The sequence below is a fragment of the Balearica regulorum genome, chromosome 2, assembly GCF_011004875.1.
Source record: "Balearica regulorum gibbericeps isolate bBalReg1 chromosome 2, bBalReg1.pri, whole genome shotgun sequence".
NCBI classification, from domain to species: Eukaryota; Metazoa; Chordata; class Aves; order Gruiformes; family Gruidae; genus Balearica; species Balearica regulorum.
Window position 1 is genome coordinate 45,970,515 of NC_046185.1, and position 17,975 is coordinate 45,988,489.

Here is a 17,975-nt window from a genome sequence, read left to right on the forward strand (position 1 = left end):
TCTTACCGAAAAATAGAAGGAAAGTACTGCAAGTAGTTAATAGCTTCTCTTAAACAGGATGCTGAGGATAGTGATTACAAGGCACTCTGTAGAAAAGACTTTGAAACAGGCAAGCTGTGTATTCACGGTCTGGGCATGAATGCAGTTTGTACAAGTCCTTGTTACTGTTTTGTGAACACAGAAGGCAGTGATTTCTTTTACTTACTCCCTTCCTAGTCCCTCTTCATGTACTCTTTCTCCACATATTGTCTTAAAAGAGAACATCAAACAACAAAAAAAAAAAACCAAAACAAACTTTGTACTGGCTATACTATATGCAGTCATTTGTATTGCCTTGAGTTTCACAGTAGCTGTGTTATCCCAAAGTCGGAGCCGTGCTGAAATCTAGGTTTGAGACAGCCACCAAGCGAGGTACTTGATCTCCCAGTGCTTTGATTAGTCATGTCATAAAACTGGGTAAAAAGCAGCACCCCAATGAACTACAGATGCTTTGTCAGAGACGAAGCTGCCTTCCTTAAATAACACACGTAGAGGCATACACACAAAAGGGTCTCATACTTTCTTGCCTTGTTTTGCTAGCTGCTTTGCTAAAATTCTGCAGAGTTTCACATCCGTCCTAGTAGTATCAGAATACTGAACTGATACACAAGGGCCTATCTGATTCACAGATGAAAAGCAGCCTTGATAAAATTCAGTTTTATGCAAAGTGCCATCATAAGCCTTACTGAGCACTCAATGTAAGCCATTGCAAGCAGGACTTAAAGTAGCAGGACGCTTGAACTTAAGAAATGGCAGCTCTGTTATTGCTCCTTGTTTTAAAATTGATAGGTTTGACCTTTTACATTTATCTTCTGTGGTCATTAATCAGTTCTGAGGTGAAAGCTGAAGTTACAACGTGCTATGTCCTTTCACTATTCATTTTTAGTTAAAATTCTAATCTTTGTTTAATATTCCACACTGAGAGTGGGGTGAAATGGTCCCCACGCACTCGACAATCCATGCGTAGCAAACCAAGTGCCAGGCATTCATTGTTAAATTAATTAACAAAAGTGCACACCAAATTATATCATCTTTTAAGGCTGTAAAGGGATTTCACTCCTACCTACCAGCTACCTCCAGAAAAAGCTTTAGGATTTATAAACACTATTCCAGCCACTGTATTCCCTGCAAAATTTCAGACAGAAAACCTCAAAATCCTTCTTCATAAATTCTTGAATCACGGACTCTTTGATCAACATCAATTGTACCATTCAAGGATTTTTGTAAATCCTGAGTGCCTTGGGAAATGCAATGTACATGTAGCAAAAAGGCTACCTAATGGCCATATGGAATGTAGTTTATTCTTGCCCACTTGCAGGTAACATAGAAATGCCTGTATGAAATGTCTCCGGGGGTCTGGCGCGAGACAGATGAAAATTCAGGAAATGGGTAGAGAGGGGAACAGAGGAGCAGCTTTGAATGTTGAACTGCCATTCACATCGGCGGGACTTTGAGTCAAAAATGAGGACAGAAATGGATTATCGCCTTTTATAAAGAGCAAAGTCTCTGACATGATTTAAAGCTTGCATCATAGGTACAATCAGACCTCAGTCAATGCATGCTGCACTATCTGCGGGGCTGCACACAGAAAAAAATCTAAGCAGACTTTAGGAACCTTAATAATATACAAAGCCTCAATGCATGACCTTCATATTTATTTTTCAACCAAAAGCCATCTAAAAGAATGAGCGTTAAAAGAGTTTGATGTTGATTAACCAGGTCTGACTGTAATTAAGTTTATGAATAGAGAGAAAAATGCAAAATTTTATTAACTGTGGAAGGAATGTTAGGTCCTTAACTGCCCAGCAAGTTCGTGAAGACAAAGGAGATCAGTTTACAAGGGTTAAGTAAACATAATATTTTATATTACAGTTCAAATGAATCCAATTTCAACAAGACTGTGTAAGAGTCTAAAAATTGGTTTACCAGATTGAACATTTTTATGAACATTAAAACCCATTACATTGCTCTGAAGTACAGCTACCGAACAGCCAGAGTCACATAAAGAAACCATTTGTTTCTTAGCCCTATGGCTGAATTGCTTCTAGCCTCCTTGCTATTCATGTCTGGTGGGTTCCCTGTATTTATTTTTACACGCCTACATGTTGTGCGTTTTGTATTCCTTTAAGTTTCCAAGGTCATGTCAAAACAAAATGCATTCCTGAGTCGGTCAGCATAGGAATAGCCACACCAGACCTGAAGGTAATAACTTGATGCTTACTGCTAATCTGAGAAAAGTAACCAGCTGTTGTGAAACACAAATTTCTGGTAAGAGAAGGAGGCAGTACACGAACACAGGGCTCAGAAAAGTGCTGGGTTAGCAGTAATTGACCTGAAGGTCCTTTATTTATCTACAGAATAGACATGCATTTATAGCCTCCTCATTCTGTTTAGCTAATCACTGGCTCTGATGAGGCTGCAAACAAAGCTGCCAATTAGCACTAATTATGATAGCAATATTTCATTCAGATTAACGAGTCTGAACCACTGAACTCCCTTGGAGAGGAAAAGTCCTTTTAAGCACTTTTCAGAAGATTTCCAGCACCTCAAAGAACCAGACCACAGATACTATAAGCATGTATCCAATGGTGATAGCTCGCCATTTGAGGGAAAATAAGCATTAGGTAATGGAGATACTGTTATACAGCATGGCACAAACAGAGTGGATCCTGTGTGCCTCCCGTAGCATGCAGAGCGGTTCCCCCATCAAACCACAACCACCTCTGCATCGCACACTGTTCGTTAGGAGCCGTAAAATTCAAACAGCCCTCATCTTGCAGCCAATCATTCCTCTTCTGCACAGCTGCTGGTATTACAAGCATTATCAGTTGTCCTGGTCTCACTGGGGCCATGCCTGTATCGTGGCCAGCACAAAATAGCGGAGGCAAGCCACTCGCTCTGGTGAGAGCCGATGAGCCAAAGGCTGCCCTGACATACGCACCAGAGGCAAGTCCGTTGAAGCCTATGTCGAGGAAAAAAAAATACCTTGGGCATTTTGAGCTATAGTTTTTTATGGCCGAATTACACGGCAGATAAACCTTTAATGTACCTCCCGAGCAAGGCACACTAGTCCAGGCCTAAGGCTGGTGGATGAAAACAAATCAAGGCAATGAAAATCTGTGGGTTATACCGCACGCTCAGCTCGGGTCCCGCTGCCCCAGCAGCATCTCTGAACATGGCTGTCCAGGGCCATACCTGGTCCAGTACAGGGATTCGTTCAGATGCACTCTGAGAGGAAAATCAACGTCACCACTGGCAGCTCTGCACACCAGGAAGGAGCCATGTTTTATTGCACCTGAAACACAACGCTTGGCTTCTCAGGATGTGTAAGCAACACATTTGTCAGGTGAGCCAAAAGGGATCCTGCCCTCAGGCAGGCCAGCAGAAATGAATGTCAGGCTTGTCTCGTCCAGGACTCACTCTTGCAGCTCTTACACTGAAAGGACACATTGTGAGATGTGAATTAACACACTGGCATCTGTATTAGCTATGTTAAAACCACCCGGAGCATGGACAGGATTGCCCGTACCGCATATTCAGAAAGGGAAACACATAGTTTTGTTTCATGATGAGCTGTGGCTCTTCCTTGCTCTCCTCAAGGTTCCACTGGAGCAGGCTGGTGATGGGCAGGCTGCCTACCTGCACGGCAAGAGCAGGGCTGGGAAAGGGTCCAAAATCCAAAGAGGAACTAGGGAGTAACCCTGTGACTGAAGGTCTGGTTTGACCAGGAAAAGCGCAGCCTTCCCAGTAAAGACGATGATGAGTTGCAATAAGAGTGGGTGGGTAGGGTGGGGCGAGACAAGGCTTGAGAGAATTGAGCCCAAATGACTCCCACACTCCTAAGAGCTGGAGACTGGGAGCCGTCCTTTCTGGAAAGCAGCGTGCCGGGGTGTGTGAGTAGCAGAGAAAGACATTACTCCTAATAGAGATGGGCGGGAGCTGCAATATTTGGACTCCAGTTTTCAATACCACCAAGTACAGAACGTGTCTGGGTCTGAGCGTGTGGACCTAACAGACCCATCTTAATTCCCTAAGAGTCGTAAAGGCAAGTTTTAGCAGCGTAAAACATAAAATATAATTTGGAAAACCTGTGTTGCTGGGGGAGGCAAAGAGGCATGCCTTAGCCTTCATGGAAAAAAGCTGTTTGGCAAGGGCAATAATTAATGAGCCAGCGGTCATTTAAGGTGGGCATAAATATTTGCATCTCAGAAACATTTGCCACCTTCTCCACGCTCCCCTTCTCTCTGCCTGTTTTTCCCCTTCTCTGCAGCCTCCTCTCTCACGCGCTCTTTTTCTCTCCCCTCCTCTCCCCGCCTGCCTATCATCTTGCTCTAATTGTTTCCAGATTTGTGTGGGAGGTCAGGGCCCGGGAGTGCTGCTTCATGCCAAGTTTATAAACAGAGCAGTGTTTCCAGATGGCCACTGGCTCCAGCCTGGCTAGCAGGTTGATTGGGACCAGAATAACAACAGGTGGAGAACAGACAATGAATTCCTTGACACTTATTTTACTCCCTCTGCTTTTTCCCCCATTCCCTCCTCCCTGCAGCCACCACGGCTACCACCAGCAGACCTTCAAGCTCTTGAATCAGGGCAGGGAGTCAGGACACGGGGGAGGGAAAGAGGAGGAGGAGGAATGATGAAAGAAAGCGCAAGTGACTTCCTTGACCAGAGAAACGGCAGGGCAGGAAAGGCTAGACATGCTGCTACCTCCCTGCCATCCATTACTGCTGTTGTTAATTACGGTGTCCTTCAACCCCTCGTGGAAGAGACCCTCGGAGATGAAATACAGAGAATAAACAAGATACCTTGGACAAATAGAGAAAATTATAAGATTGATTTAACAATGCTCCTCAGGCAATTGTATGCTCTCAGGTTTTGGCAAGGCAGCCTGGGCCACCAAGCCCACTGGCAGCGACGACACATCTTCAGTCACGGGGAGCTCCGTACTCTATTTTTCCAGACAGAGCTGTTCTCCCCCAGGCTCCAGTTTGTTAACCCCCCTCCCAGGCTCCTGCCCTTCCCAGTCTCCCCAGCCTCCTCCGAGCTGATGTTTTCTTCCCGCTCTCCACACCAAGTTCCCACTTTCCTCATCAAAAGTTGTTTATAGAAATGACGGGGGCAGGGAAAAGAGGTTCTGCAAGGTATTAGCAGAGGTGCTTTTCTTTCCATTTCCTTGCTCTTCCCAGTACACTTGGGGGAGTTGTTTGGCACAACTGCATTGCTCTGAATGACTGGGTATAGAGCAAATCAAAAGGAGGCCGCAGATGACACAAAACTGCAGTAGGTTCACACTCAGGAGAAGCCTCTCTCTAGCTGAAGGATAAAGTGGTATAAATTAAAGCAGACAACAGCCTTGATTTGGGGCCTGCAGTAACATGATGGCACACTTTATGTGCATACATGGGGTATAGGCAACCCCTACTATCATATTCCTCCTGGAAATTCCCACATGGAAGGCAGATCCTGGGAGCATATGGCAGAGAACGAGCCAGTCAGAGGAGTGAGGCTAAACTTTATACACGCAGGCTGCTTCACGCTGTGGTAAAACTTCTAGGAAGGCGTGAACAATAACCCATCAGGAGTCATTTGCAACCACGCATTTTGGTTCTGGTGGCTGTGACTGCCACCTCCTCTGTCCCCAAAGAGAGCTCCGGGATGCCAAAGCTGGAGCCAGTGCCAGCTGTACACTGGGGTGCCGGGGCTGCTCCTCCTCCTCACTGCATCTCCTAGGGATGCACGGATTTCACAAAGCTGTATGACGGGGAGCTCAACTTCAGGAGGAGGAGATGGGGGAAAGGGAGTGAAAGGGGTGCTAATGAGGGGAAATAAGGAGAAACAGTCAGCCTTCCAGATGAATTCCTTTTATATTACCGAACTGCAAATGTTCCTATTTCCCTGCCTGGCCCAGTTATGCGCCCCTTAGGGTAAGACAGCAGAACCGTTAAGAAGCAAAACTGTAAATGATAAAAAAGCATTATAATCTCAAGTGAATTAATGAATAATGAGACTAAATTATTGAAACTGCTGGACATGACTCACCAGGATAGGCTCTACAAACTTGCTATACACAAGAGAAAGAAAAAAGGGTAAAATTTTCTCTCCATTTCCCACTTGTGCTTACACTCACCAGATGCCTAAATTTAAACTGAGATGAATACACTAGAAATAAACCCATAGAGAAGTATTAGGTTTGCAAAATTAAAAGCTGCTGTCTTAAAAAAAAATTCCTTAAAAATTCAATGGCTGCCTTAAGCAGAATGTTATCCAAAGTTGATAATTAAGTCAAGACTGCAAAGTGAATTGTTTGTTTTCTTTCTGTTTGCTGCACTCCTCACACATAAATAGAGAAATTCAAAAGGCAGTGAAATGGCATACAGTCTCCTCTGTTCAAATAAAGTGATTAGTAAACTGTCTGAATTGCTCACATGGGAAAAGCAGACAGGATTTGCCCTGTTCATTATTAATAGCATATTTTCTTATTTGTAACCTTATATTCAGGTCCTTAATGGCTGACATGTAGTCTTGGATTGTCTATAAAATACCCCCAAAAACCATTTTTGGAATAAGTGCCAGCGTGAAGGTGAACTGAAATTTAATAGGACCATAATTTGCTGCTACTCCAAAAGCTCTTATATAAACGGTGTGTGAAAAGCGAGTATCATTTAAAAAGCATTTGCTAATATTTGCAATGCAAAAGACTTCAAATTCTTGCATATGAATACCTGGAAGCAGATTTGGAAGCATTTAGAGGTTTTCATGAATGTCAGCAAATTGTTAACAGGTTTTTATTTTCCTGGAGAAATTTCATGACTAGTCTTAGCTGTCAAATTTTATACTGCATTAGTTCTACATCTACAAATAAACACAAAAACATATTAAGCCAGTTAAAAAATCTTTGCACTTGCAAAGCTCCTTATATCTCAGGATCTCAAAATACTTTAAACAAACATTGTGCCTAATCCTAAGGATTGGTTTAAATGAGGGCACTCAGCACCTCTTAAGTAGATGCTTAGGATATTTTGCCAGAGCGAACTTTTAAGATAGATCATTTTATGGCAATAGGGCAAGCTCCAACATTTTGGAGGTTGTCCCAGTTTCAGATTGTAAATTCCTTGGGGCAGAGAATGGCTTTGACCATATGCTCAGGCAGTAGAGTCTTGATTTTACTGGGAATTCTGGACATAACTGAGATGGAAGTAGAATAATAAAGAAATAGGACAGGATGTGTCAAAGACAAGATGTTTACTGAAGCAGGATTTGGGTCTGATCAAATATGGTAATTCTTATGTTCATGTGACTTCCAAAATTCTATTCATGCACAAAGTTTCCAATTATTTGTGGAGCATTATTGGACTGTAGACTGATCATTTCTCATGTGCCACTAACAGTACTGCTTTTGGCACAGCAGTATGGTTTGTGTAACTCAAAAACATTAGGCCATGCCTTTCCTGTCACTGCTCCTGTGTTCTACAGAAATCCATGTACCAGGTTTTTCAAAAAGTAATTCAATTCATTGCTTGGTTCATAGATGTTTTGCAATATCTGTGTTTCTTCTGAACAGAATTATCCAGCTCTGACGTATCAAATTCAGGATAAGTAAACCCAAGAGTTGACTGATTTCCATAGTGAAGGTATTGATCCAATGCTGAGCTACGGATACTTATCTGCAATCTTGGTTTCTCTTTCAGCAGCTGATCATTGACTCTGATGACTCAAGTCGCTTGGGGACCTCTCTAAGGAAAGAAGGCAAATGACATTTGTATTTTAAACCAACAAAGAACAGCTTTTAATAGGTGGGAAACTGAAGATAGGCAGGCCTAAGAATTACTAGCGTAAGTGATTCTTTTAAGGAGAAGAGTTAATGTCCACATGAACACAGTATGGTAAGTAGATGTTCTTGTTCTGGATGTGACTCCTCATGCCTTTTCACACCCAGGCAGCACAGTGGGAAATGCCAAGGAGTCTGGCTTCAGTCACTGGCTCAGATATCAAGTTAAGCTTGAAAGGTCAAGTTCTGGGAATCCACATTTCAGAAGTTTTATATGTAAATGTAAGCAGAAGGATTCATCTCACCTAACTTCCTAAGTCTTAAAGTTAAGCATCTACTGGAAGATGCTTAGATTACAGGTGCTTCTTCTGTAATCAGCAGAGACAGACATCTCCACAGGCATCTTCGGTGGAAGGATCTCTCGCTTGCACACTGTTGACTGTAGAAGAACTTTGGAAAACTAACATAGCTAGACACATAACTTCTTTTAGATGTTAAAATAAATTCTGCTTCAAGCATGGGAACAGCTTTTTGGACTTTGCCAAAGATTAAGCTCTTCATACAGACACAGCTATTGAGACCTACTGGTGCAACAGCATTTTCAAATGTGAATGTTTCTGAACATTCCCGCCATAGAGAGATTACATAAATGCTTCCTGAAATGTAGCTTATTTAGAAGTGAGGCACATACCTGAGCTAATGTTCCTGCAAAAAAACCCCAGAAAACCCAAACAACCAGCTAAGCTTCTCCTCACATAACTTTTGAAACAACTCAAACCAGAATGAAGTTATTTTTTCCCTTCAAGAAGTTGGCATGGGAGTGAAAAGACTTGTGTGGAGAAGGTGAGAAATACCATTTCTAACTGCTGAGAAAACCAAGTAAACTGTCCGTAGTGACAACCCATATTCAGTGACTGTGGATTATTTATTATGCTAGTCTGAACTGCTACTCTAAACCAATGATACAGGCAGAGCTGTGACTGAAGATGAGAGAACACACAAATATTGTTCATTAATTCTCCCCTTTTTTTTTTTATTAAATTGGAACTCATGTTTGTGCAGTTACAGAGTCCACTCACAAATATTCAAGTAGTTGGGTGCACGCTCCTGAGCATTCAGAGACAGCAAAGTATGACCCTGTAAGAGGAGTATTGCAAGGCCTCTGAACAGTTCAACATATACAGACCCTTCATAAAAGCTTTTTTTCAGGAAGCACCTTACAAATTCAAATAAACACACAGAGGATGAGATAACCAGATTGGGTTAGCTTCACTTGATGGTGGCCAGTGGCCATTACTCTGAAGAGCAGACTACAACTTTGGGCACTAAGCTATTGGATTTCTGGACTTCTGCCAGCCAGAGTCCAAATTCCCTGGGCAAAGAGGCAAAACGCAGTCTCAGCAGGACACCACAGTCCATCCCAGGTGGTCTGAGAACTACTCAGTAGGTGTCCCAGATCCTGGAGATAAGTGTGGCACCTACTCCAATTTGTATGTTTTGAAAGGTGCGTAAATGCTATAAGCAATTTCATTGCGAGGAGTCCCGCTAATTAATACAGCACTAATTAATAACAGACATTCTTCTGCTATGTTTTCTACGTAGGAGCTCAATCAACAGCTCAGGCTGTTTCTCTTTTCTGTTCTTTGCCATCCTAAAGATAGGAGAGCAGACACAGCAAATACACATGATCAAAACAGAAAGCATCTTAAATGAAAAGCATGTAATGGCGGGAGCTGCTCCATCATAGGAAGTACAGGGCGAGAGATAACTATGACCACTGAACATCAGAGGTAGCAAGTCCACTTAGTAAAAAAAAAGGTGATAGTGAACTGTGGATTGCAGGGAACCTAACTGGTGAAATTTAGATACAGCTTTTGCTCCATGGGATTTTATTGATTATGAGGTCTGAGCCAAAGGAATTGCCTGGGAGATTTTTTCCTGCATGTTTAATGAGATATGAACGGCAAGATTTTGTTAAAAATATGTGAAGAAAAAAAAGAAAGCAGTACTTTGTTCACTCTAAATTGTAATACCTATATAAATATTAACATGATAGAATAATGTGCTCCAACATTTCCATCTGTATTAGTATAACTGTTGCACTGTTGACTGCTTTTTTGCTGAAGAACACTACAGTATGTCTACAGTCATTTGCATATATGATACAAGACTGCAGTTCAAGGAGTGAGTTTGTGGCAACATTCTCCAGTATATAGTGTCATAAGGACATATATGGTATGAATGCAAATTTAAAAAAAAAAAAAAATGAAATGAACTTCAGATGTTAATTGTAATCCCCTACTTACTTTCTGATTTAACTGCAAGTATAGTGATCTGGAAACTACTGAGGAATACTGAGTGCATAAGAACTAGCACTATGCTGTTCTTGTAGCTTTTGCGTAGAGTAAATTGACATCAATGGAGTTCTACCTAAGAGCTGCTGTGATACCACAGGCTGCACAGTGAAGCCCTAAGATGAGCCACTAATGTCTGTAAACCATTATAATAGTAAAACATCTTCAAAATCGTAGAGCCTAAAAGGTCTAATAGATCAACACGTTCAGCCGTCTGCCAGAGGACTGCCCATGTTCTGAAACTTCACAACAATTCAAAGGAGAGCAAATAATAGTGAGTAATGAGCAAAGAACAATGTAGTTGTTGCAGTGGAGTTGAACTCTGAAACAAAGCAGAATTTAGCAGCTAAATAAAGTGGAAGCTATTAACTGCATCTTTATTACTATGCAAAGGCAAGTAGCAACTGTGTAATTCAAATAGGTCCATTATGTAACATTTTTTTCTAATTCATTCCTGATCTGCTAAACTAATCTCTGTTTTTTAGGGGGTTTGAAAATGAATTAAATGGATTAAAAATGCAGCTGAAAGCCAGGATTATTTAAGGAATGGAGAACAATAGGAAAACATGACAAGGAAAGATCAGCCATTTGACAATGAAGCAACATCCTGAGCCTGAAGCACAATACTATTGAGTAAGCATCTGAGAAAATATTTTATTTCTTCACCCAGGATGCATTCTCTTTCCTTTTTCTCCTCCCCTCCTCGCAGTGGAGTTTGACTTGATGTTAACCTACAGAAGTTTAACTTGGGCTTCCTAGACTGGACTAAGAACTCCACTTGCTGCGTAGCTCTGTAATTCCACATCCTACATTTATAGTGTATACTGGAAGTTGCAGTTTCATCCCACTTAAATATGGGCACTGAATGGAGGCGGATGCCCATGGGCTGTAGGACCCCTAAATGTCCTTTACAGTCAAAGAACCAAAATATGGCTTACCTTCCGGAGAGCTCTCATCCTCCGCTGATTGTAAAGGAAGCTTAAAATAGGTATGCTCTTAACACAAGTGGCTAAAGTTAGGTGAGATGATTCCCATCCAACTTTGCATGCTTTCGTGCTTTTACAACTCCTCCTCCCTACCAGAAGTGAAGGTTCAAAAGGTCCTTCTCTCCACGTTTGTTATTTGGGTTTCAAAAGCTGTTCCTACCAGAGTTTTCCAGGCAGCTTGTCTAGTCACAATGCTAGCTTCCTCCAAATAATGTCTTGTTACATAGTTATCAGAAAAGAAATCTTTGTCTATCCAATAATGATGCTGCAATCATGCAAGTTTTGGTTTTTTTACATCAAAGACACCATGGTGCCTATCAGGATATAAGGAATTTTCACCTTATATTTTGATCACATGCACTAAGCCGTTGCAACACGTAAGAGTGGTGCAGCACTGTCAGTTAATTTAGTGCAGCATTTCAATAATGAAAGTCAGGGACTTTTGAAGATTTGCAAAATATATTGAAAGGCTATATATTTAAAACTAACACCTTTTCATGTAGGCATGTAAAACTAGTGTTACCCTTTTATCTAATTTCCTGCCCCTTTTACTAGCGATTCAGTTACAGCTCTTTTCTGTTAGAAACTGGCAGTTCAGTAGTTCAGTGGACCAAAAAGTAATGTAATATTTTGCAAGTTTTGTTGGAAAAGTAATATAGTAATGCCATTACTAACAAGGAACATACTCATACTACAACTGGGCTTTACTTTAAAAATTTAATGAAAAATAGCAAGTACAGCTCTGCCCACTGTTGCACTTGTACAATCCTTTGCAATTAACAAGAGCTGTGCATGCTAACCTAAAGATACAGCTGAGTCCTTGACTCTACTAAAAAGCACCAAGTTTGTTCAAATTCACTTACAGGAATAATTTAGACTCACACATTTCAGTCATGTTTTGCATAAGAGGTCCATTATATTTTCTTAGTTGGTGAACAACAGAATTAGAGATGGGTCTGGCTTGGAGCCCCAACCAAAATGCATCTTCATTTTATAGAGGTTCAAAACACAAACCTGATTCTGAACTAATTACATTCACCCTCACAGAACAGAGCTTCTAAGTCTCATTTCTTCCTCCAGAAATATCTAAGAGGAGGATAATTCTTTAGAAAATTGCAATTCTTATTTGTATAACTTGATTTAAGCTTTATAGAGAAAAAAAGTCTGGCCTGATGCAATTATTAAATCATTTGATGATCACTGAAATTCGTTGGAATTTTTCTTTAATCTTGGGCATTTAAAAGCCTTTGGGGTTTATTTGTTGTGTTTCAGGACACCTAACTTGGCTGCAATGACCGTGATCAGAATTTCACCTGCCTGGTGACAATAAATTGTGCTTTTGCAATAATTTTGTGGATAGTTCCTTTCTCTTAACTTCATCTTTAAGCTCTTTTTTCACGTCCATTACATTACTTAATGCTGGCATTTTTATTCTTGTGGTTTTCTTTCTACTTTTTCCCCCCTTTTTTCCTTTACTTCATTCTTTTGCTGTTCTTCGGTTTTGCTTAGTCTAACATTTATTGTGGTTTATTTTTAGGATACATGTATATTTGGGGTGGAATTATAATCTGAACATTTATATACTGAATATATGTTTTTGTTGGAGAAATATATAATTGACAACTGTTCTTATTCTTCTGAGAAATGCCAATAACAAATGGCAGGCTTCAGTTCAATGAATTTTCTACTGCTTTAACAAAGCAAAACACTGAAAGCAGGCAAAGGAAGTACAATAGAATAATTTTTTAAAGTACAACAGTTTATCCCAGTGTCAAAAATATTGCAAATGTTGGTGTTTGATGGTTTTGCATCTGTCATAATCTTATGCTGAAATACCATTCAAATGTCAATAACATTTTGCAGAAAACATGGAACAGATATACTGTAAATAATCACATTGAGAGGGAATAACACACTTGAAACTGGAAATTCTTTTTTTTACTTCTAGGCATATTTCTCCATTTATTTAGATGTTAAAGAGATCTATTGCCCTTTTAAGTACAGTATTAATAGCTAGGTTAGTTTAACTGCCCTTTTCCCGTACACATATATTTTTGCATACTAACACCTACTGATACACTTTTCAAACCCTTAAATCTCCTCCGATTCTCGAATTGCTCTTCTGTCTTCATTTCTGCATGATGTTCACAGAGCACGAAGTTCACTGGAATAAACACAGTTTGTGAATGCAAGTTCCACAGGTTTCGCTGCTGCTTGAGCATGCACATAAGTCCCGAAGTCGCGTTTGCTTCAAAAAAAAAAAACCCCACTGTGTTAAGGCCTCTTTAAAAATTGATTATTATTTGCCACGGCCAATTCTCTTTTAAGTCTAATATAACTGGATAGGATTCAAAGGAACCTTTACAGAGTGAGTGAGTGAGTAAGGATAGGCATGGGCACATATTTAAAGTGAGGCACTCACGTGAGCCAAAGGGACATACCAATACACAGGCAGGCTCTGGTGACATTATTGGCACCACTCAGCTCTAGTAGATTTTTTTACTTTTGGTACATTAATCCACAAAGTTTATTTTTTCACAACTAGTCTTTTTTTGTTAGATCTAGAACTTCTACTATGAACTCGTAGTTTCCAAAAGAGAAGACTGGGGAAGGGGGAGTTTGTTGAGTATTGGAAGGGGGTTGTTTGTGTATTTGTTTTCTTACAACTGGCAAAACCCCAGGAGCTATTCTCCAAAAATTTCACAAGAAACATTCATATAGGCAGGAAATCTACTGGCAAGAAACGGCAGATGAAAGAGTTATGTACTGCTGAATGAGAGTTTTGCACCTGCACATTGCTTAAGTTAGAGAACATGCTATTAATATAATCACAATAGCATAACCAGCAGGATGCGTAGTCATCTACCAAGAAGATTTCATTTCGAGGCTTCATGGACACTTTTGGCACTAGTGCAAAACAAGAAGTTGAATCAATTTCAAATGTCCTCTAAATGGAAAGGGAGAAAAAAAAACCAGTTAAACAATTACTATCAGGATATCATGTTCAAAATTAAGACAAGAATTGTTTAACTGAGCCCAGAGCAGTCTACTGGAGATCCAAGGACAACAGTGGAATTACAGGGATGCCCAGTAAATAGGGTCAGAGGAACCCAGCTTCAGAGTCATTCACTGGATTCTGTTTTATTTCTACTTTATTTTTGGAGAAACTTTTTTTTTTTTTTTCCCCTCAGAGTCATTAAACTTAGACTGGAATAAAGCTGTTCAAAAAACTCCTATGGAACATATTTTGGGGTCAGGATTTGGTAAGTCATTGAAATCAAAATATTTCCAATGCATATCAAAACATATCAACAAAGTTTCAAAACAAGTGTTGTCCCAGTTTCGAAACCTGGAAGCCCTGAGGTCTCTAGTTCAAAGGTAGTCTACTTGGTGGGCCATCCTGCAATGACAGGCCATCAATCCTCTATCCTGGCAGTCTGAGGGTTGAGCAATGGTCTGCCAGCCTGGCAGGACTCCTCCAGAGCCCTGCAGGCTTCCAGAAGAACTTAGCCAAAATCCAACTGTCCCTGTGAAAAGTTTAGATTTCAGTCAACTGCCAAGGTCTCTCTGAAGTTTGCCAAACAGCTTTACTTTTGAGACTGGTTCCATAAGCTTTTCTGCATAAAAATGTTGTTTTTTTCCAAATAAATCATTTCTCCCCAAACAAACCATTTTATCTGTCTCAATCACCTAGATAATGCAAAATGGTGTACCGCTGCAGATTTGTCCCTGGACCCATGATGCTGCTTCAGGTTTCAGGCACAGAAAGGTTATTACAGACCTTGGAGATGTGCAGTTCAGTCTTTCCAAGCTGACCGACACCTCTGCCATGCTGTCAGTCCCTTCCTTACCGAATTTCACCTCGAGTGGTTTTAAGCAGCCATAGGGAGGTAATGCCCAGTGCATCCCTGGGTGACAAGACGAGACCTGTCCAAGGCGGTTCATGAGGAATTTTGGCCCTGGGATCTGAATTGCCAGGAAATTAAGAGAAAACATAATTGTGAAGCAATTACTAAAATCAACTAAACCAGTATTCATTATAAACAGTAATACAGAAGTATGCAACCTATATTGCTATATCTCGTATCAGTATTAGGCACAGCAACACAGATTGTAAAACAGATCCCCATGGGGCGATGCACTGCTGAAACTTTGCACTACAGGGATACAATATGTCCAGGCCCAGCCACACTCACTGCCCAGGCCAAATCCTGCTACCCAATAGACAGGCCAGCCTCCATCGAGAGTCATGGGAGCTACCTGCTCATCTGGAAGGTCACAATTTAATCCACGGAAAGGCTAAGATACCGAGCATGGCTCATGAACTGAGGGGAGACAATGAACCAACATCCCTAGAAAACCATACGGTGATCAAAGATTTTCTGCTCCTACAGACAAAAAAATGTTTTGGGGGCTGACTCGCAGTGAGTTCTTCATAGATTTACTGAGCAAGATTGTTCAACAGTCTCCACACCGGGTAAACCATTGCTTTCATCTGAATGAGAATTTTACTATGGTCTTTAAAGACAGCTAAATCAACATAGTGCGTGTCAATATGTTAGCAGCAGCAGCAATGTTTTCTCTCCTTTATTCACTGCAAAATCTATTGAGTTGTGAGGAATACTGAGTGGGAAACACCATTCTAAATTGCATGTTTATCATGTTAATGTCATTTGAACAACTAACCTACAAGCTTTATCAGTTTGCTATTAGAAAGAAGAAATAAAAGCTATATATAAAACTTGTAAAGAATTGTAGAGTACTCGTCCAGATTGCTGACAGTCAGTAAATGCCTCAAAAATCTCTCCCACTTCTTTACAGAGACTAAAATTCAGCAGTCCAGTGAACTGGACTATAAAATCAGCGTATCTGCCTCAAAACGAGCACGCTTTTTCTTTGCAGTAACGTAGCTAAAAAGCATTTGCCGGACAGGAGGCTGGCACTGGGCCGTGAAAAGGTATTCGCCATTTTGTAAAACAAAGCAGCCATCCATAATCTTTTTCGTTTCCAGATAATAAAAGGAAAGTCTCATTTTGCGACTATAAAAAAAAGTTAAAGCAGTACAGCTGTAAGCAGAAATCCAGTCCACTTTGTGGTTTAAAGAGCTCCACGCCTACTGTACATAAAATAATATGCTGGTATCATTAGCATAGACAACAGCTTGTTTTCAATTTGGCTGCAGATAATGAAATTATCCCCCAAATTACCATAAAGTGGAACAAATAAACACAAAAGCAAACTCTTTCTGCCCCCCCCCCCCCCCCGCCCCTTCAGCAGCACTGGCTTTCAGCTATTTAGAATAAAAGCAAAGCTTCTGTTTTTCCAGAGCTCCGGTTTGACCTCAAGCAGATAAAGAACATGAAATGACAAACACGCAGCAAAGAGTTACTGTGTCCTTCCCCCCCTGGCCTCTGTTTACATTAGGAAATGTACCCAGGGAGGAGGGAAGGGGAGGCAGGAGGGCTGCCTTTCAGCGCCGCGCTCAGCTCCGCTGGCTCCGGCTGGAGCTGGCCCCTGTTTCTGAGTAAGCTTACTCCACTCCAGATGTGCCTCGGCTCCAGCGTGGCTGCCATGTACAGTAAATCGGCATCTGAGGGCTCGTCAATCTGTGGGGTAGAGCAATTGCGGTCTCGCCAGGCCGCCCCACTGGCACAAACAGAAATTTGCGCCGCTGAACTGGAAAAGGAGGAGGAGGAGGAGGAGGAGGAGGAGGAGGGAGAGCAGGGAAAGGGGCGACGGGGAGGGAAGGAGGCAAATAACGGGAGAGCAGTGTGTGAAAGGTGAGGGGCTGGAAGGTGTCCGCTCCCGGGAGGAGAAGGGGAAGAAATAAACACTAACAGCCACCAGGGGAAATGTTCTTAATGCATTTGTAAATTTACTTGTAAATGTTTTACACTTAGAGAGAAAGGGGAATGCTGCGTATCATTTGGCAACGTTGGCTGTCTATAGGTCCCTGTGGATATACTGGTCTAGTACGACTTGTAACCAGGGCAAGAGAAACATAAAATAGCTGGGAAAACACAGCCAATTAGTCATTACATGTAGATTGTAAAAACCAGAGAGAAAGAAACAAGGAGAGAAATAAATACCCTTAGCAAATTGAGTTCCTCTTGTTTACATCCCTGCAACGTGAGTGCAAAAAAGCAGAGGCAATGACTCCTTCTAATCAAACTCCAACCTGCAAACCCGTCAGTGCTCCCATTCAAAATCCTCCAGGATTTCCTGATGCTCACAAGATTTACCTATTTGCTGTCATTGTAAAATACAAATTGTTTCGCTAATCAGGCAGTTTGCTTTGGACCTGACCCCAGTTGTACAAACTCCAAGTTGGACGTTCATTTCTGATCTCCTGCCGCCTACACAGTCGTTGCTAACGGAGTTTTAATAGGATGAGAAAATGATCTTTTCTTTTATAGTGCATTCAAATGAGCTACCCAGCTTCGAGCTGACTATAGCTGTGTTTTCCTAATCACCGTTTTTTTATAGCAATTCTGAGGATGAAAATGCCTGCTCCCCCTCCCTTCTCTTCCAACAGCGCCAAGTCTAAGAATGTAAATAAGTGTTAAATTGAAACACAGAACAAAAATGGGTCAGATTTAGTGTAATTGAGTCATAGTTAAATTTAGGCTGCTTTTATTTGCAAATGTGCACTTTAACAGCAGCTCTATACAGCATCTCTGGGTAGAATGAGATGCCTCATTTATTTATTATTTTTATTGTGGTTGCACCTGAAATTCTCAACAAAGGTTCCCGGTCCCGTTGTGCCGTGCACTCTAAAAGATGAGCTATGCGTTTTAAAGACTCTCCTTTGCCAGAGAGGCTATCCTC

At 41.2% G+C, this 17,975-nt stretch overlaps 2 long non-coding RNA genes across 4 annotated transcripts; one reads left to right on the top strand and one right to left on the bottom strand.

Moving 5' to 3' along the window:
* The first annotated feature begins 3,881 nt into the window (after positions 1-3,881).
* On the top strand, positions 3,882-12,588 carry LOC142600372 (uncharacterized). The gene is made up of 4 exons (XR_012833830.1): positions 3,882-3,928; positions 7,728-7,922; positions 10,647-10,794; positions 12,420-12,588. It is a non-coding gene; the product is annotated as an uncharacterized LOC142600372 (long non-coding RNA).
* A 491-nt stretch (positions 12,589-13,079) lies between these two features.
* On the bottom strand, positions 13,080-16,924 carry LOC142600371 (uncharacterized). Of its 3 annotated transcripts, XR_012833829.1 has the most exons (3): positions 16,581-16,902; positions 14,929-15,113; positions 13,080-14,094 (listed from the first exon to the last, which is right to left on the bottom strand). It is a non-coding gene; the product is annotated as an uncharacterized LOC142600371 (long non-coding RNA). The 3 variants fall into 3 exon arrangements; XR_012833828.1 differs by having other exon boundaries at positions 13,080-15,113; positions 16,682-16,924; XR_012833827.1 differs by having other exon boundaries at positions 13,080-15,113; positions 16,581-16,924.
* Between the last annotated feature and the right edge of the window lie 1,051 nt (positions 16,925-17,975).